This window comes from Adiantum capillus-veneris, chromosome 9, assembly GCF_014529385.1.
Source record: "Adiantum capillus-veneris isolate H3 chromosome 9, ASM1452938v2, whole genome shotgun sequence".
Taxonomy (NCBI): domain Eukaryota; kingdom Viridiplantae; phylum Streptophyta; class Polypodiopsida; order Polypodiales; family Pteridaceae; genus Adiantum; species Adiantum capillus-veneris.
The window spans coordinates 847,459-865,050 of record NC_140939.1 but is presented as its reverse complement, the minus strand read 5'-3'; positions in this window follow the sequence as shown (position 1 = coordinate 865,050).

Sequence of the window (17,592 nt, the reverse complement as noted above, 5' to 3'; positions counted from 1 at the left end):
ATTTAGATTACAACGAGAATTCAAATGCTTCAAGCGACTTATAAAGTCTCTCACCGACTCTCCTTCCTCTCGTTGGGCTTTCTGGAGCTGAGAGGTTACACCCCAAAGTACTCCCTCTCGTATGTATTCTTTTAAGAACAGTCTCCTAAGAGTAGGGTAAATCATTTTTTCTTCCACCCTTAGGGTTCTATACCAATCCCCAGCCTTTCCACTTAAGGTTAGGCTTAAAGCATTGCTTTATGTAGGTCATTGTGTTCTCCTAGAGAATCGCATATATGTTCAAACACTTCGATATGCTTTCTCACATCCCCGTCTCCACTAAATTTTTGTGTGAGCTTGGCTATTTGTACTGCCTTACTTCTAGGCTCTCTATCAAGCGTGTTATGCATATTCTCAGCAATAGATCGACCAATAGCTTGAGCAAATGTTGCCAAGTCACCTAAGTGAGCAGGCACCGTGGGTGAAGGCGCTCCAGAGACTACATGTGGAGTAGGTATTGGCATCGGGCTTGGCACATAGGAAGCCCTTGGGTTCCACGTTGGGTACGATGTTGTGCCATGTGGTGGCCCAAAGTTCATATGTGTGGCCCTAGGCATAGCAGACGTTAGATGTGACATGCTAATGCTAGCTGGTATAGTCCCATGGAAATAAGAACTTGGGTGTTGTGGTTGTGGAGCATAGGTAGTTGAAACAATGGGAGGGGTAGGGACTACATGAGTACGAGGACCCATGGGTGTATACGATTGGTACACACTTGTAGGTACTGTTTTGCAGGCATTGAGCTACCATGTAGCGGTGCTTTACTAACAAATGAGGTCCATGGCATGTTTCTTGGCATGCCTATCATTGGGGTAGGCATGGTAGCCGTGGTCTCATCAAGGGAAAGATGAGCTAGACTTGGAAAGGTGAAGCTATCACTTGTGGGCTCAGATTTCAATGAGACCCCTGGTGAAACAACATATGGAGGATCAGTCGAACTTTTGAGGGAGTCTCCATTTGCGATGAGGTCGGTTGTTTAGCCTTTCCTATATCCAAGAATCTCATGAGACCTGTTGAAGGCATGTTGATCCCCTTGTTCTGTCTCTCTAACTCAATGACCCTATGGATGACCTCACAAACTCTTTGTTGTTGATCCTCCACACTAGTAGCACCCATTGTGGATTGTAGGACATCTAACCAACCCACGTGATAGGTGTGACCTGTGTATAGGTCGGTTAGAGTTTCCGTTTGTAGTTCGTACTCCCAGATCTCATTTAAGAACACTCCATCTAGGATTGAGGTGCTAGGGGTGTCCTTTGAGCTAGATGCAATGTTGCTTTTTAGGGGTTGACCCTTAGCGCTTGCTAAGTCAGGAGCACTCGATTGCTCTCCTAGCAAAGATATTGACATAGGCCCTTTCAATTTTAACTCTCTTCGTTGCTCCACCTTGCGTAAGCTCTCAATTTCCTTTTCCCTCGCTGCAAGGATAAATCGCTCAACCTCTTGCACTTCGGCCAGGCTTCTACCATCGGGTAATATGACCTCAGAGGGAAATAACTCTAAAGAGTCAGGAGGTGTAGTGAATGAAGTATTCACGTGCACATTTTCTAACAGTATACGGTCTACATTGGTTATGAATGGAGAATTTACTTCCCCACCCCCCTCATTTACATCATTAGCTCCATGTTCAAAGCGAGTGGCTCTACTAAAGGTTTCCTTCAGGCGGCTAAGCATGCTCGTCCCGGATCGTGGGCCCATGGCATGCATATCTTGGCTTGAGGTATCGGGATTAGGCATTGGGAAACCCTCCATGACGTTGTAGTTAGAGGAAGAGTCACTAGCCGCTATGTTCGGGTCTTGGTTTGTACTACCTTGGGTCCCCGTCGAGGGCCCGGAACCTAAAGTAGGTGGATATTGAGAACTCGCATAAGTCGAAATTCTCTCTAGTTGCTCCGTCTCTAGCACACGACCAGAGCGCAAATGCATGTGTCTTTGGCACCCTACAAGCGTCGGCGAATAACCTCGAAGGTTAACCTCTTACCTTTTTTAAGCGTCTGTTTTCACTCGTGTTCTTTACGTTTTTAATGTTTTTTAATGTTTGATTTTTTTGATTAAAGTGTGTGATAACTCAAAACGAGCGTATCACTTAGAGGGTCGCTGTGTGCTTTACAACACAGTTTTCGAGCATCTGAAGTTCCGTTGGTCCTCAAAAAATCGATTTTTAGCTACGTGTGAAGCTAGAATTTGTAATTTTAAAAGGTGACTGAGGCCTAGGCCTGAGCGTGAGCTTGGGCTTGGGTCTGGGCTTGGGTCTAGGAGATATTCCCGATCCCGGTCCTACCTTTAAATTTTTTATTCAATTAATTAATTAATTAATTTTTTTTAAAAAAGAAAAAGGATAAGGTCTCCGCGGCCTGTAGCTCTCATAGATCTACTTCCTACTTACTGTACACAGAAAACTAACAACCTTAATACACAGAGAATAAACACAGTACCTTTGAAAACTCCATTAACAAAGAAAACTAACAACCTTAATACACAGAGAATAAACACAGTACCTTTGAAAACTCCATTAACAAAAAAAAAACACAGTATAACACCAAATCCTTCTTCTCAACACACACACCCTCCTTCCTTACCTTTCCTACAATAGAAATTGCACCACAAAAAAAGCACAGAGTGCCATTCAAGCTTAGTGTATGGCATTCCCCGGCAACGGCACCAAAAATGTGCGCGTATGTTGCACATGTCAATGCAAGGAACTTGCTGATACACCGCATGCGAGCAACATATGGCTCCAAGCACACAACAAGCCTAAACTAGTAAGCTCAAAGATGACGATGGTGTGTCACTCCCCGCTCTATGCTTGCTTCGTGGAGGATTCCTCACCGTGAAGAAGAGGGAGATGCCGCTATGCCGCGCTCAACCGCCTCGCCACCGTCGTGCCGCCTCAACGCTCGATCAGACACACACTCTCTCTCTCTCTCTCACGCATACACACACACACAAGGAGATGAAGAAGAAGAAGATGGAGATGGAGCAAGAGCACTCTTCAATTGCACAAATGAGAGAATAAGTGAATTTTAGGTTTAGTTGACTTTTATATGAGCTCACCCCATTCACACTTGGGCGCCCATGCTTAGCCAACTAATCCCTTGAATGTTCTAGTTAGAGTGCACCTCTCATCGGCGATCACTCTTACCCTTTTCCTATTGGACCGACAAGCCCGATACCTGAGTCTACCAAGTAAATAATACAACGTCCATCGTAGGTGATATGGTGTCCGTGAGCCGTGAGGGTTAACAGCTCTCAACAATGAGAGCCACACACGCGATGAAGCCAAATTGCCAATTTTCTTGTTGCCCGAGGTTGCCATGCCTAGCCGGATGTGATTGAGGTCTAATGGATGTTTGGTTTTTTGGTCGCGATTGAAGAAAATTATACCAGCTTTTAGTGCCGTTTCTTCCCCTTTCCCCCCTTCTTCTCTTTGCTCTATTCCAACTGTGTGGTGCCAGTGCTTGAGATGTGTGTGCCTCCCCGGGCCTGTGTGTGTGTGAGAGAGAAAGAGAGAGAAGTGTGTGTTGGAGTTGGGCTTGTTGAAGCCGATAGATTATGTGCCCGTTGCAAAGTTAGTAGAGTATTCTATGGTTCAACCAAAGGTAGTGCCAGTTATGCAAGATGTAAAGCGTGTTGAGGTAAGGCCTATAGTTGATTATGTTCCTTGGAGGTTTCTAGTTTATGATGTGCATGTGCCAGTGATGGATGAACTTGTCAAAGAGGATAAGCCCCTTGTTGAAGTCCCAGTGTGCCAAAGAGGTAGCAGATGGTAGGCTTCTAGAGAAGATTGAAGAGGTAAACCCTGTTCTTGTGGAAATCTTGTACGAGAAGGTAGCAGATTACAATCAAGTTGCAAAAACCGAGGGTTCAGAAGGAGATGAAGAAAGTGTGCAAAGTCTAGACGATGGTCAAACTTTTGTGAAGTAGCAAGTGGTTGAAGATAAACTTTATCAAGTTAGTGTATGATGCTGATGAAGATAGAGAGGCCAATTTTAATTTTTGGGAGAAAAGCGAGAAAGATGGACTAGATGCGCCCACATCCTATGGCAAGGAGATCAAGTCTGATGAGTCGGTGATGGTAAAGGTAAAGATGCCTCCTTTTATAGTTGATGATGTGGTCATAGACAATGTGGAAGATGAATAAGTTGAAGTGCCAAAGAAAATGAGAGAGGATGTGCTATCAAAGGTGACATGCAGTGATTTATTGGCGGCCATGCTGATGAAGGTAGCAGTGGAGATTGTTGCAGCGGTGTGATTGGTTCAAAGCTTTGCAAACAAGGATAAATTTGAGACTAGGGATAGCCAAGCTGGCTTACCACTTCGATAGGAGGATGATATTAAAGTAAAAATCAAGGGGGTTGGGCATCTTTCTGATGCTCATGATGTGATGGATGTTGACCAAAGAGAAGAGCAGATGGAGGTTCCTATGGACTGCCAAGGTGATGCTATGGGCATAGGTTTTTTGGATCAGATATGCCTTGAAAGTGAAGCTAATTGGGGCTTTAATGATGCCGAGGACGCCATGGATTTGGAGATGCAAGTGCTTGTGGATTTCTTTGTATTCTTCTGAACTCTTGATCAGTACACCCTTCTTGCCTTGTCAAAGTGCTCAGATAGTGTCCAATGAGCAACCAGTTACCTTGATATAGGTCCTCTGTAAATGACTCAAGTGCATTTGGTAGGTAAACATGATCACCCTTGGCATGAGAGATACTATATAAATGTGTACCTACATCATCGCCCTCGACAACCATGTCTTCTTCATTTTCATACCTTGCTCTTGAAGAATATCCACAACTGGAAGCTTTGACCAAGGTACACGTGATGCAAGGGTTAGTCCCTCTACAGGTGGAGAGTTGAGTGCATTAGGTATGTTCTATGGAAAAGGAAAGAGATGTCAAGAGTGAGTCCAAGCTATCAAAAGTGATATGCAATACATGGTTAAAGTGTATGCTTGTAAGTGCATTAGTGAGGTATATTATCTATCAGATACGGAGTTCCATTGAGAGGATCTCTACTTTACATGGTTGGGAGGGAGGGTCAAAATTTTTGGTCGGTGTGAAGATGGTGTGATTGCACGGCTAGATGCATTGTTTGGTTCATGTAATATTCTTACAGGGGCCAGGTGTGTTGGTGAGGCACGTAAAGGTGCAGAGAAATGCTAAAGTGCTTTGGACATATTGTGTGCATGGATGGTTGCGGGCATGGGTGAAGGGCTATTGGAGGGTGTTGCAGATGGATGGAGGGAATCATTGCAAGGCTTTTGATCCAGGTGGAGACTATGTGATGCAGGGCAAGCAAACATGGGCGACTGCTACTCACTGTCTGTCCTCCCGTGCTGCACATAGAACTCTGTGTCTGTCTTCTCTTTTGCTGCACTGTGAGTCATCATCTTCCTTGCCTATTTTTAACGGATCGTGGGAGAGGAGATGTGTGTCGCATGCACATGCAACCCGATTTTCCCCTTTCTCAAAATAGCTCTGATACCACTAAAAGGAGGGGAGTAATGCCGTGTGCTAGTCTCCACCCAGCCATGCTATCTTATAGCCTCTCCCTAGCATAAACACTATCCGGAGGGGGAAGGGGAACACATCCGGAACCCAAATAGTCTGCCTCTATATTGCCCAAGATAATCACTACACCCCAATCCACTAGAGTTCACCTTCAAAAATCACACAATTGACAACAAACCACACCGGTCCGGTCTGTTTATGATCGTGCTACAACACAGACCGCTCTCTCTCACACACACATACAGAGGCCCGAGGAGACACACACATCTCGAACACCAGCACCAGATTGTCGAAACAAATCAAAGAGAAGAGGGGGGAAAGGGGACGAGACGGCACTAGAAATTGATATAGTTTGCTTTAACTATGGAAAAAAAACCTCATCTACACCATCATCAAAACCTGCTACAATAGCTCGGCATGGAGACCTCGAGCAACAAGGGAAAAACGGCAACTTTGGCTTCACCACTCGTGCAACTCTTCTTGCTGAGAGCTCAGCAAAAAGAACCTTTGAGATCACCTCTGCTGGCTCCAAACTGCTCCTCCACAGCCCTCTCTAAGCTTCACCTTCTTTGGCTCTTGCCCTCTCCTGCCTTGAGTAAAACGACGGGACTTCTCTTCTCCTCCGCTCTCTCCAAGGAGCTCTTGTAAAAAACCCCGCCCAAAATTGCAAAAAATGGGGGGCCTTTTGTGCGCGTGAGAGCTCTCCTATTCTTAGCCGACCTCCTCTCCTTTTTCCTTGCATGTCGCGTGACAAGCCCCTCTGCATCATAGATGATGTCATACCTTGGGTGCCGTTTCCACATGTGACCACATGTTTCTATGCCACCTATGCATCCCAGCAGACTAGAGATGTTACACACACGTGTAGGCTAAAACCCAAACCCTTCCAACCCTCCCTTTGGTGTTTAGACTATGAAGAAACTGACATCTCAAGTACACCCCAATCTAAGAGCAAAAAAACATCTCCAATCCAAGAGAACATCCCCAATCCAGGATAAAAATTATGTCTAATCCAAGAGACACTGAACATCTCCCCTCAAACAGATCTATAAAACTAAGACCAAGCTAATTCAAGGATCTCCAAACAAATTAGAGACAAATTATCTTTAATCCAAGAGACACTGAACACCTCCCCCTCAAACAGATTTATAAAACTAAAACCAAGCTATCTCCAAACAAATACAACTAAGAGGTAAAGGAAAAACTAAATCTAGAGAATGTTGTAATAAATTAAAGGATTGATGTTGTCCTCTTCTTTATCTTTACTTTATCTTCTTCTCCTAAACAGACTTTGGGCCTGGGATTTCTACCGATAATGCCTCTTTCTTTCTTGAAAAATTTGGAAGGAAGATGAATGTCCTATTTGCTCTTGCTACCCTCTCATTGGACCTCCCTAGGGCTAGCCAATGACAATTAAGCAGTATAACGGATAGCCTTCTGACATGTGTCCCCCTTTCCCCTTTTGTGAGAGCTTTAGGTAATTTAATAATTCAACTAAACTCTCATTGGACCCCTTTGCCTCCTGGCCAATAGGAATTAGGCAAGCCATTGGGCTGCTGAATGCTCATTGGACCCCTTGGGAGACTGTCCAATAGTCTTCTAGAGGACTTAATTCTCATTGGTTCTTTTATTAAGTGCTTTTAAATTAATTAAACTGGATTTACTCTAGCCTAATTCTCATTGGTCCACCTCCAAGGCCATCCAATAGGAATTGGGTACACCTTGTGGGCATCTGGCCTAGGGAGCTGACATGTGTCCCTCATTCCCTTTGTGTAAAGGGAGCTTGTGTGTGTGTGTGGCTTTCTCTCTCATCCCCTACAAGCAAGGCTCCCCCCCTCCTAAGTAGGGATTTGTAAAGACTTTTTTGACACACACAAAGCATCCAATTCCCCCATGGTTGACCTTTGGACACAACCTTTGAATTTTGGAACCTTAGCATTTTGGAAGTCTTAATGGGCTAAACCTTAAGGTCTTTTTAGCCCATTGTTGCACATGGATCTTTTGTAGATGGCGCCCCCTTTTGGATCCCTATTTTTCCTCCTTTGGATCCCTACTGTGGGCGGTCTGCTAGCTTAACCAATATTCTAGCTTTTTCTCCCCTGGCACTTCCCCATATTAAATGATCAGTTTAACATGAGAAAATCATTTAGGAGAATTAGATACTGATTATTATGACATTAACTCTCTCTTGAAATCATAGTCATCCTCGACTATGATCAAGAGAAGATTATTATGACATTACCTCTCTCTTGAAATCATAGTCGTCCTCGACTATGGTCAAGAGAAGATAAAGCATATTCATGAGTCCTTTTCTTAGCGGGTAGAGGACCCCTATGTTACCCTACGACATCATTCCACAATGGATGACTAGTCCATTTGGCGCTTGAGAGCCTGAGGCTGCCGCAAGCATGTCTGCACATTAGTCCTATCAATCTTCCATAGTAGAGTGACAAGCTCTACTTGGTGTTTGGGAAATGTCGTCTCCGCAAACTTGATCTAAGCATGCATACTACTTCATTTTTGTGCACAATAAAAAAAAAAGAGAGTCTTATAAGACAAAAACTTTGTTTATTTTTAACATTTTGTACATTTTCTTACTCTTGGGAAGCATTGTAAGCATTGACAAGGTTTAGGTTATCCTTTAATTGTATGCCTTGCATCCATCTAGCATCTTCAAAATGATAATTCTTAAACTTAATAAGATATCGTCGGATGATATTACGGCCTCTTAGTACCTTGTCTTCATGTCGGAGAATGGACTCGGGCTGCAGCACCTCCTCTTGGTCCTCGATTGTCGGTGGGTCTTCAGTAGTTGGTTCTTGAGGTGGATCTCCTTTGTAAGGCTTTAATAGGCTCACATGGAAAGCATTGTGTATGAGCCAATGATTGGGCAACTTGAGTTGATAGGCCATCTCATTGATTGGCCTAAGAATCTGGAAGGGACCATAGTACCTTTTTGCTAGTTTAGCATAGTACTTTTGGTGTCCCGTAGGATTCTTGCCGGTCGTGTGCCTTAATCAAGCCTTGGGAAATTTTAATAAGACCCAATAGTTTTCCTTAAAGGCTTGGGCTCTTCTGTGCTTGTTAGCAGCAGCCTTTTGCCTTTGTTGTGAGATAGAGATAGCATCCTTAATCTTTTGAAAAGATTCTTGTAGGTCTCGGCTATACTCATCTGCAGCGAAGATCTTCCCATGTACCTTAAGTAGCAAGGGACTTTTTGATCTTCCCTCAATTACCTCAAAAGGTGCTTTTCCTGTGGAAGTATGTACAGTGTTATTGTAAGCATACTCCACTAAGGGTAAGTACTTCTCCCATTGGGATCTTTGATCTACTTCCATTACATAGGCTTTTAGTAGATCGAGAATTGTTAGGTTAGCTATTTCACTTTGGCCATCCGTTTGTGGATGATAGGACAAAGAGAAGTTTAGCCTTGTCCCTAAATTCTCAAAGAGACCCTTCCAGAAATTATTGGTCATTCTAGGATCTCTATCCGACACTATGGACATTGGCAAGCCATGGTTCTTGAAAATTTGTGAAATGAAGAGGGTTGCCATTTGATGGGCTTTGATAGTCTTTTTGACAGGTATAAAATGAGCTTGTTTACTGAACCTGTCCACTATTGTCCATATTCCTGTATTCCCATGGATAGACTTAGGCAATCCAAAAATAAGATCCATGGATATGCTCTCCCATGGTGAATTAGGGATTGGCAAGGGTTGAAGCAATCCAAGTTGCTTCCCTCTATCAAATTTTGTCTTTTGGCATACCACACATTTAGAAACATACTCTTGTATGTTCACTTTCATGGTAGGCCAATAGAAATATGTTTCAATTCCCTTTAAGGTAGACTGAATCCCTCTATGCCCCGCATAAGGTGGAGCATGAGATTCATATATTACTTTCTCACGTAGTGAGTTAGTAACACATAATCTACTGCCGTAGAGAAGATAACCATCTTGTAAAGTAAATGGTTCTTCTTTCTTCACTAATGCAAGGGCTGAAATCACATCTCTAAAATCGGGATCAATAGCATACTCATCTATCATTGAAGATAGATCATTGTGAGTTGCTATGGAAACCGCATTCACTCTCGGCCGTCTTGAGAGTGCATCAGCTACTTGATTATGCTTGCCAGCAATGTGAGCAATATGAAAATGAATTTGCGAAAGGAAATTTTCCCACCTAATTTGTTTGTTGGAGAGCTTGGTCTGCGTCATGAAGTACTTAAGACTTTGGTGATCCGTTCGCAGAATGAAAGGAGTCCCCAATAAATAGTGCTTCCATGAGTCTAAGGCATGTAGAACTGCAAGGAGTTCCTTTTCATATATGCCTAGATCTTGCTCAACAGGGTCGAGCCTTCGACTTTCATAGCCTATGGCGTGCCCTTCTTGAAGCAAAACAGCTCCAAGGCAATCACCACAAGCATCACATTGGACCTCAAATGGTTTTGAGAGATCTGGTAATGTAAGCACAGGTTGAGAGATAAGCTTTTCTTTAAGCTTTTTAAAAGCATTGTTCTCCTTAGCAGACCATGTATACCTAACACTTTTCTTTGTTAGGTCATGTAATGGTCCCGCAATTTGTGAGAAATTTTCTATGAAGCGTCTATAGTATGCACACATACCTATAAAGCTTCTTAATTCATGAAGATTCTTTGGTTTAGGCCATCCTTTTATTACCTCTAACTTTGATGGATCCATTTGGATACCATCTTGAGAGATAATGTGACCTAAATACTGAATCTCTTGCAAGAAGAATTCACTTTTCTTTCGATTAACATAAAGTTTATTCTCTCTTAAAACTTGAAATATTACCTAGAGATGTTGCTTGTGTTCGTCTAATGAATTAGAGTAGATGATAATATCATCAAAGAACACTCCAATGAAGGTTAGATGAGGCCTGAACAGCTTCTCCATCAAGCGGTTGAATGTGGCTGGTGCATTGGTCAAGCCAAAAGGCATGACAATGTATTCGTAAAGACCAAATGTGGTGCAAAATGCGGTCTTTACAATGTCTTGATCAACTATCCTTATTTGATGATAGCCACTTTTTAGGTCAATCCTACTGAAGTAGGTCGATCGTTGTAGCTTATCAAATAGGTCTTCTACCCGTGGAACGGGAAACCTATTCTTGATAGTGATCCTATTTAGTCCTCTATAGTCGACACACATACGATATGTGCCATCTTTCTTTTGTACTAATAGCACAGGTGAGAAAAATGGAGATGAGCTAGGCCTAACCATGCCCTTCTCAACTAACTCATGCACTTGCCGCATAATCTCCTCTTGTTGAGCTTGAGAAACTCTATAAGGAGGTTTGTTAGGCGGTGAACTTCTTGGAAGAAGTTCAATTGCATGGTCATCATTACCTCGTTTAGGAGGTAGCTCACAAGGGATGTTGTCAATAAAAACATCTTGAAACCCCTTGAGAAAATTGGATAACTCTGATTCCTTTTGGTTGCTTTTATTTTCTTTTGCTAAAGCTTTAGGTTCATTTTGAGAATCTTTAACAAAAATCATATTAACGGAAATAGATCTCTTTATTGACTTGTTGAAAGCTGCTGTATGTACAATGGGGATAGTGTTACCCATTTCCCTAGCATCTATATACATGTCTTTTTCCCTGAACTTAAAGAGATTCTCCTTTCAAGGAATTTAACATTGGCAGCCAGGTGATCAAACCATGGTGCCCCTAGAATTATATCCTCATGCTTGAGAGGAGAGATAAAGAAGTCCTCTTTGTCCACATAGCTTTGGACATGAAGCCTCAATTTCCCAATTAAGGGAGTGACTGAAGCTTCTTGCCCCTTGAAAGCACTGTCTGCGGGTAGAACATCTCCCATCTCCTAGGCTTGTATGCCTAGCTTGGTGGCCAACTCTATAGATATAAAATTGTGAGTAGAACCAGGTTCAAAGAGAATAAAAGCATCATGTTCTCTTACCTTCCCCCAAGCATGGCATAGAGGAGATCCTTTGTGGTGAGTTTGGTGAGTCGCCTCCTCTTGGATTTCAACCAAGGTAGCTCTAGGAGGATCTTGGCGGTTGTTCTTTTGGGGACAAGCGCGGTACGCATGCCCTTGTTTGCCGCACTTGAAACACCAGTTATCCTTGCGATAACGCTCAAGCTCTTCAGGAGAGAGTTTGTTTTTACCTTTGTAAACTCCCTTCTCTTTAGCTTTGTTGGAGTTGCCCTTAGTAGACTTTTGGACATTGTCCTTCCCCTTAGGCTCGTTGGAACCCTTGTTTTCCATGGGCTTATTATTTCTTTTAGCCCTCGTTTGGAAATTGATTTGAGAGGCCACTATAGTATGGTGTATTACCGCCAATATGGTACGTGACCTTTGGGAGCTGATATACTCCGCCATTTCTTCTGTTAAGCCCGCACAAAATTGTTGCTTTTGCTCTCCAAAATCCAACTTTTTGAAGAAAGTGGCTTTGAGTTGTAAGTCCCAAAACATTTCTACATATTTGTGGATGGATTCATAGGGAGAGAGCTTTAAACTTCGCCATTCGGTGAGTACTTTGTCTTTGGCATCGATGGCCAAAAACTGCTTCATAATGGAAGCTCTTAAAGCTTTCCATGTTTGCGGAGCTTCATCGTTGGCTCGTAGGCTAGACCACCATTGCCTGGCGGACTTTTGAAAGTGCATAGCTACATGACGTAGCTTAGAGGACTCCGTGAAGCCCTCATCTCCGAACGCCGCATCAAATTGTTGGATAAAGTCCAAGACTTTGTCCGTAGCACCAAAGGTGCCATCATAGGTAAGGAAAGAGATGCTCTTCCCTCCCTCTTTGAACTTCTTCAGCTTGGACGACCTCTTCCATGCGGCATAGGATTTCCTATGGCCTCTTCTTTTTGATGGTTCAAAGGTTGCACCATCACTTTCTTTAGAAGTTGAAGAATTTGAAGAAGGTGGAGAAGAGGGTGACCTCTTTCTCGCCTTTTTCTTGTCTTGATCTTCGTCATCTTCACCATCACTTTCATAAGAGGAAGAGGATGAAGAAGATGGAGAAGAGGGTGTCCTCTTTCTTGCCTTTTTCTTCTCTTGCTTTTTATCATCCCTCTTTGAATTATGGTGTGGAGAAGGATGCAATGATCTTTTCCACTTTGGTGGTGATGGAGAGCGTTCAGCCCGCCGTCTTCGTGGAGCCATCTCTGCCGAGGTGGCGGGAGACTCACTTCTTTTTCATTCCTTCGGTGGAGGGTCTTGAGTTCTCCTTTGGGAAGGAGATGCATCATCAAGAAGTAAATTCTTGAGCCCTTCGTATGGATTCTCTTCTTCTTCTCGAATCGGAGAGAGAACTCTTTTGGAAGTCTCACAAGGAGGCTTCCTAGGTGTTCTCTGGTCATGGTGTTGAGCTTGGATAATCCCATGAGCACGGAGCTGCCGTTGCACTTCACTTTGGAGAGATGGATTGCCCATGGCTTGTTGAATCCTAGAAACGAGATAGTTAACAAGCATCAGAGAATCATTAGTAGCTTGCTCATTAGCAAAATCAAAGTTATCAACATTAATTTCACTCTCTTTACTATTGTCAGCCATTCTAACAATTTTTAGGTGTAAACTTTTTAGGTGTACTTTGGTACTTCAAGCCGTAGTTGCTACTCCTCTTTACCCCTTTAGAAAAAGCACTCAAGCTATTGTACCCGTGGCTTGAATACCATTAATTGCAAGAAATAGAAGAGAGGGTCATTCAACACCAAAATAGCACCGGCTCCTGTCAAGCTTCTAATAGCTCAATAGTGGTTAAGCCGTAGGCAAGCCCCGTAGGACTCCACTATTAAGACCATAGCTCTCGACGGTGATGCCCCGTTAACTGCACAAAGGCAGGCACACTGTAAGGCTGAAAACTCCCTATTCTACTTACTCACAGGCAATTAATAATACGAACCATTTATAGCTAGCTTGAGGACCTCCCTTCTTGAGCAAGAAAAGAGAAACCTTGTGCTATGATACCAATGTAACATTTAATGGCCTAAAAACTTGTGTGTAGCGGAAATTAGCATGAACATAGTGGGCATTTCATTAGAATAGATTCCTAATGAGAATCACAAGAGTGCTTGGGTGGAGAGAGCAACAAAAAGCATAGCACCTAGTTAGATAGCGTGAACAATACTTTCAAAAGAGAGAGAAATTAAGATATTGACAACAGTTGAGGGCCGGATTTACATGGAGCCGGTCCCCCCTCCAAAAGGCTTTGTATTATGGTTTCTCCCATCAGAGACATTGTACAATACAATTCTTTGTGTTCCTTCAAGACTAGCTAGTGCAATGAAGATGAAAGCTACATGCACTAAGCAAAACACTTATCAAACACAACATTAATTATCCCCGGTCTCAGACCCAAGACCTCACACACATTCGAAGATGGTGAGAGCTAGCAGGGTATGAGAGTAGATTGAGAGGAAGTAGGAGTATTCTTACGAGAAAGATGTACATCTCCTCACATAATCACTCATATTAGCATAGCTTAGCTTAGTAATTAGCATGGTAGAGGAGATGAGCATGCATTGAATCTTGGCTCTTGGTTGGATTTTCATCACAAAGCCAAGAGTTGTTGGTGTAGGCCTCCCTTCTCACAAGCTTGGAGTAGGTGGTAAGCTTTCCATTAAAGCTTGAGAAGGAGAGAGAGTCTTATTTACTTCACACATGAGATTGTGTGAGTGTGTGTGTGATAATGCCTTGCAAAAATCAGCCCCCTCTCTCTCTTGGGCGACCCCTCTTGCTATTTGCTCTTGCTACCCTCTCATTGGACCTCCCTAGGGCTAGCCAATGACAATTAAGCAGTATAATTGATAGCCTTCTGACATGTGTCCCCCTTTCCCCTTTTGTGAGAGCTTTAGGTAATTTAATAATTCAACTAAACTCTCATTGGACCCCTTTGCCTCCTGGCCAATAGGAATTAGGCAAGCCATTGGGCTACTGAATGCTCATTAGACCCCTTGGGAGACTATCCAATAGTCTTCTAGAGGACTTAATTCTCATTGGTTATTTTATTAAGTGTTTTTAAATTAATTAAACTAGATTTAATCTAGCCTAATTCTCACTGGTCCACCTCCAAGGCCATCCAATAGGAATTGGGTACACCTTGTGGGCATCTGGCCTAGGGAGCTGACATGTGTCCCTCATTCCCTTTGTGTAAAGGGAGCTTGTGTGTGTGTGTGTGTGTGTGTGGCTTTATCTCTCATCCCCTACAAGCAAGGCTCACCCCCTCCTAAGTAGGGATTTGTAAAGACTTTTTTGACACACACAAAGCATCCAATTCCCCCATGGTTGACCTTTGGACACAACCTTTGAATTTTGGAACCTTAGCATTTTGGAAGTCTTAATGGGCTGAACCTTAGGGTCTTTTTAGCCCATTGTTGCACATGGCTCTTTTGCAGATGGCCCCCCCTTTTGGATCCCTATTTTCCCTCCTTTGGATCCCTACTGTGGCCGGTCTGCTAGCTTAACCAATATTCTATCTTTTTCTCCCCTGGCACTTCCCCGTATTAAATGATCAGTTTAACATGAGAAAATCATTTAGGAGAATTAGATATTGATTATTATGACATGGAAGTAGCAATCCTCTCCTGCTTCTTTTCCTCATACTTTAAAGAATTGGAGTTGGATCCTTTTCCTCGATGATGGTCACTATATAGTCAAAGCTAGGTGGTAAGCGAGGTTGTAAGACTGCTAGAAGAACTGCAATTTTGTCCTCCTCTGGTACTGCGCTGTTCACAGAGGCTAGTTGTGTGGTCATGCTTTTGAGATGATTGACTAGGCTTGTAATGTCTTCATTAGGTTCCTTTTTTTATTTGTATAGATCCTTCTTTAAGCTCACTTTTCCCTTGTTTTTCCTAGATCCAAAATTCTTTTCTAGTTCTTCCCATGCAACTGGCGAGGCTTCAAAATCATCAAGAAAGTGTATATAGTTGTCATGTAGTGCAATGATTATGATTCCTAATGCCTGCTCGTCTTTGGCTAGGTTCTGTGCACTCATAGCCCATGTTTGTACATATGCTCAATCACTAGATGGGTTAGTGATGGTCGGCTTGACTATTCCCCACATGCCCTTTTTCATTAGGTACCCTTTCAACTTGGTCTGCCAAGTATGAAATTCCTTCCCGTTAAATTTTCTAAACTTTGTACAATTTATTCAATCCACTTTTCCAATACCTACAATATATCAAGTTGGTTTTTTAGAACGTTGTTGATTACTCAACAATGTTGCAAGGAATTGTGATATTTGTTTACCAGCCATATGGAGGACTATCTGTAAATGGTGGGGAAACACACTTCAGTACTACCAGTCATCTAGAGAGGATAGATAGATTACTATGATTAATCTTGTGCTAAAGGATATGCTAAGTGCATACGCTAGAACCAAGAAATCCAATTGGAAAGGTTGTCTCTCTAGTTGGAGGCCACGAGGCAAAGCATGTTGCGACTAAGTTTAGTCCCATTCTCAACCTCCATCATCAGCTATGGTGGGATTGTTTACTGATGAAGAATGATAACAAGTGAAGGACTTCATCTTTGGGAATAAGCTATGTCAGCATGTTACTTTCATGGATAGTGAGAAGAGGTATTTTTTTAGACACCTCTTAGTTGTAGTAACTCGTTTAGCATACTCAAGTGATTTATAAATGGAGTTTACACATTATGTTGGTTATAGGCAAGCTACACAAACTGGTTGCAAAGGGACAACAATGTGGAAAATTAATATGTTACTCTTGATTTCATTGAAGATCGGGCAGGACAAGGGCTAGTACAAATATGCGGTAAAGTGGCTCCTATGGCCAAGGGCCTTGTCCTTGAAAACAAAAGTGAAAAATTTCTTCTTAAGAACACTAATGTTTTCCCAAGTGGCAGCTTCTTCAGGTTAGTCTTTCCACTTGACTAATGATTGATGACACACATGATGATAAGTACATAAATCATGATAATATAAAATGCTCTCGGGTTCATGAGACTAGATTGGAGGCTCAATAAAGTCACCCAAAATCTATTGGTCAACAATGTTTTCATCCCTATGCAAGCGTTAATGTAAAAGACTTACATGAAAAACCCAATGAATACAAGAGTATGTTGGTAAAGACTAGAGTTTGTAAGCCAAATCTCCAACTTTCTTGAGTATCTTAAAAGGCCCCAGTTTTTACTTTAGGAGATCCTATAAAAAGATGAAGAAGAACTTTACGAGACGCTCGTGTTTTTTTCTATTTTAGGTCTCTTCGTTCCCTGGCGCAGCGACGCCAAATGTGGGACGTGCGTCTAACCTCACCATCCTATCTTATTGCAGTTTTAGCGAGAACCACGATTAAATTGTCAATCCGTGGGATGAACCTGACTCGACTAGTACATAGAGGCTACAAGAGGTTGTCAATCTCTTGAAAAACAACTAACAACTCGCATCTAACTCAAGCTACACTCAAGTGACTGAAATCACCAAAAGCCAATCGCTCAACGGCAAACCAATCACATCCATAACAACATCAAATGACATCCAAACGTAACAAAACTTCTAAGACATGTTTATAAGACCTAAGCACACATGTTTATGGTCTCAACCCCCACTTTAGGTCAAGTGCCAAAATTGTAATTATTAATAGCAATGAATTTTCGACCTAGTCGTTTTCGGCCTAGAATGCACCTAAATGCTTAACAATGATGCCCCAATATCCCGCCTATGCTTGATTTTTTATTTTGAAGTGTAAATTCCTACTTGTGATGAAATTAGGCTGCGGGTTGGCGACGCCAAAAGCTACAAAATACTATGATGTTTTTACGTCAATGCGTAGAGCTCTTACCTGTGGTTGCAATGCAACAAACGCGACTGCAATGTGACAACCGAGGAGGGAGTAGGAAGCACGAGAAGGAGAGAAGTGAGCGACGTTAGATCACGCTATCTATTTCATTATCCAAACTTAGAAATAACTTACAAAAATTGGTGTTTATACCTTAGCCAAGGTTTTTGGTGGTCAAAACTAATAATCTGGGAGCTCTAACTAAAGATAGGTAATGGCAGGTTGATACAATCTGGAAGCTTGTAGCCCCATCTCA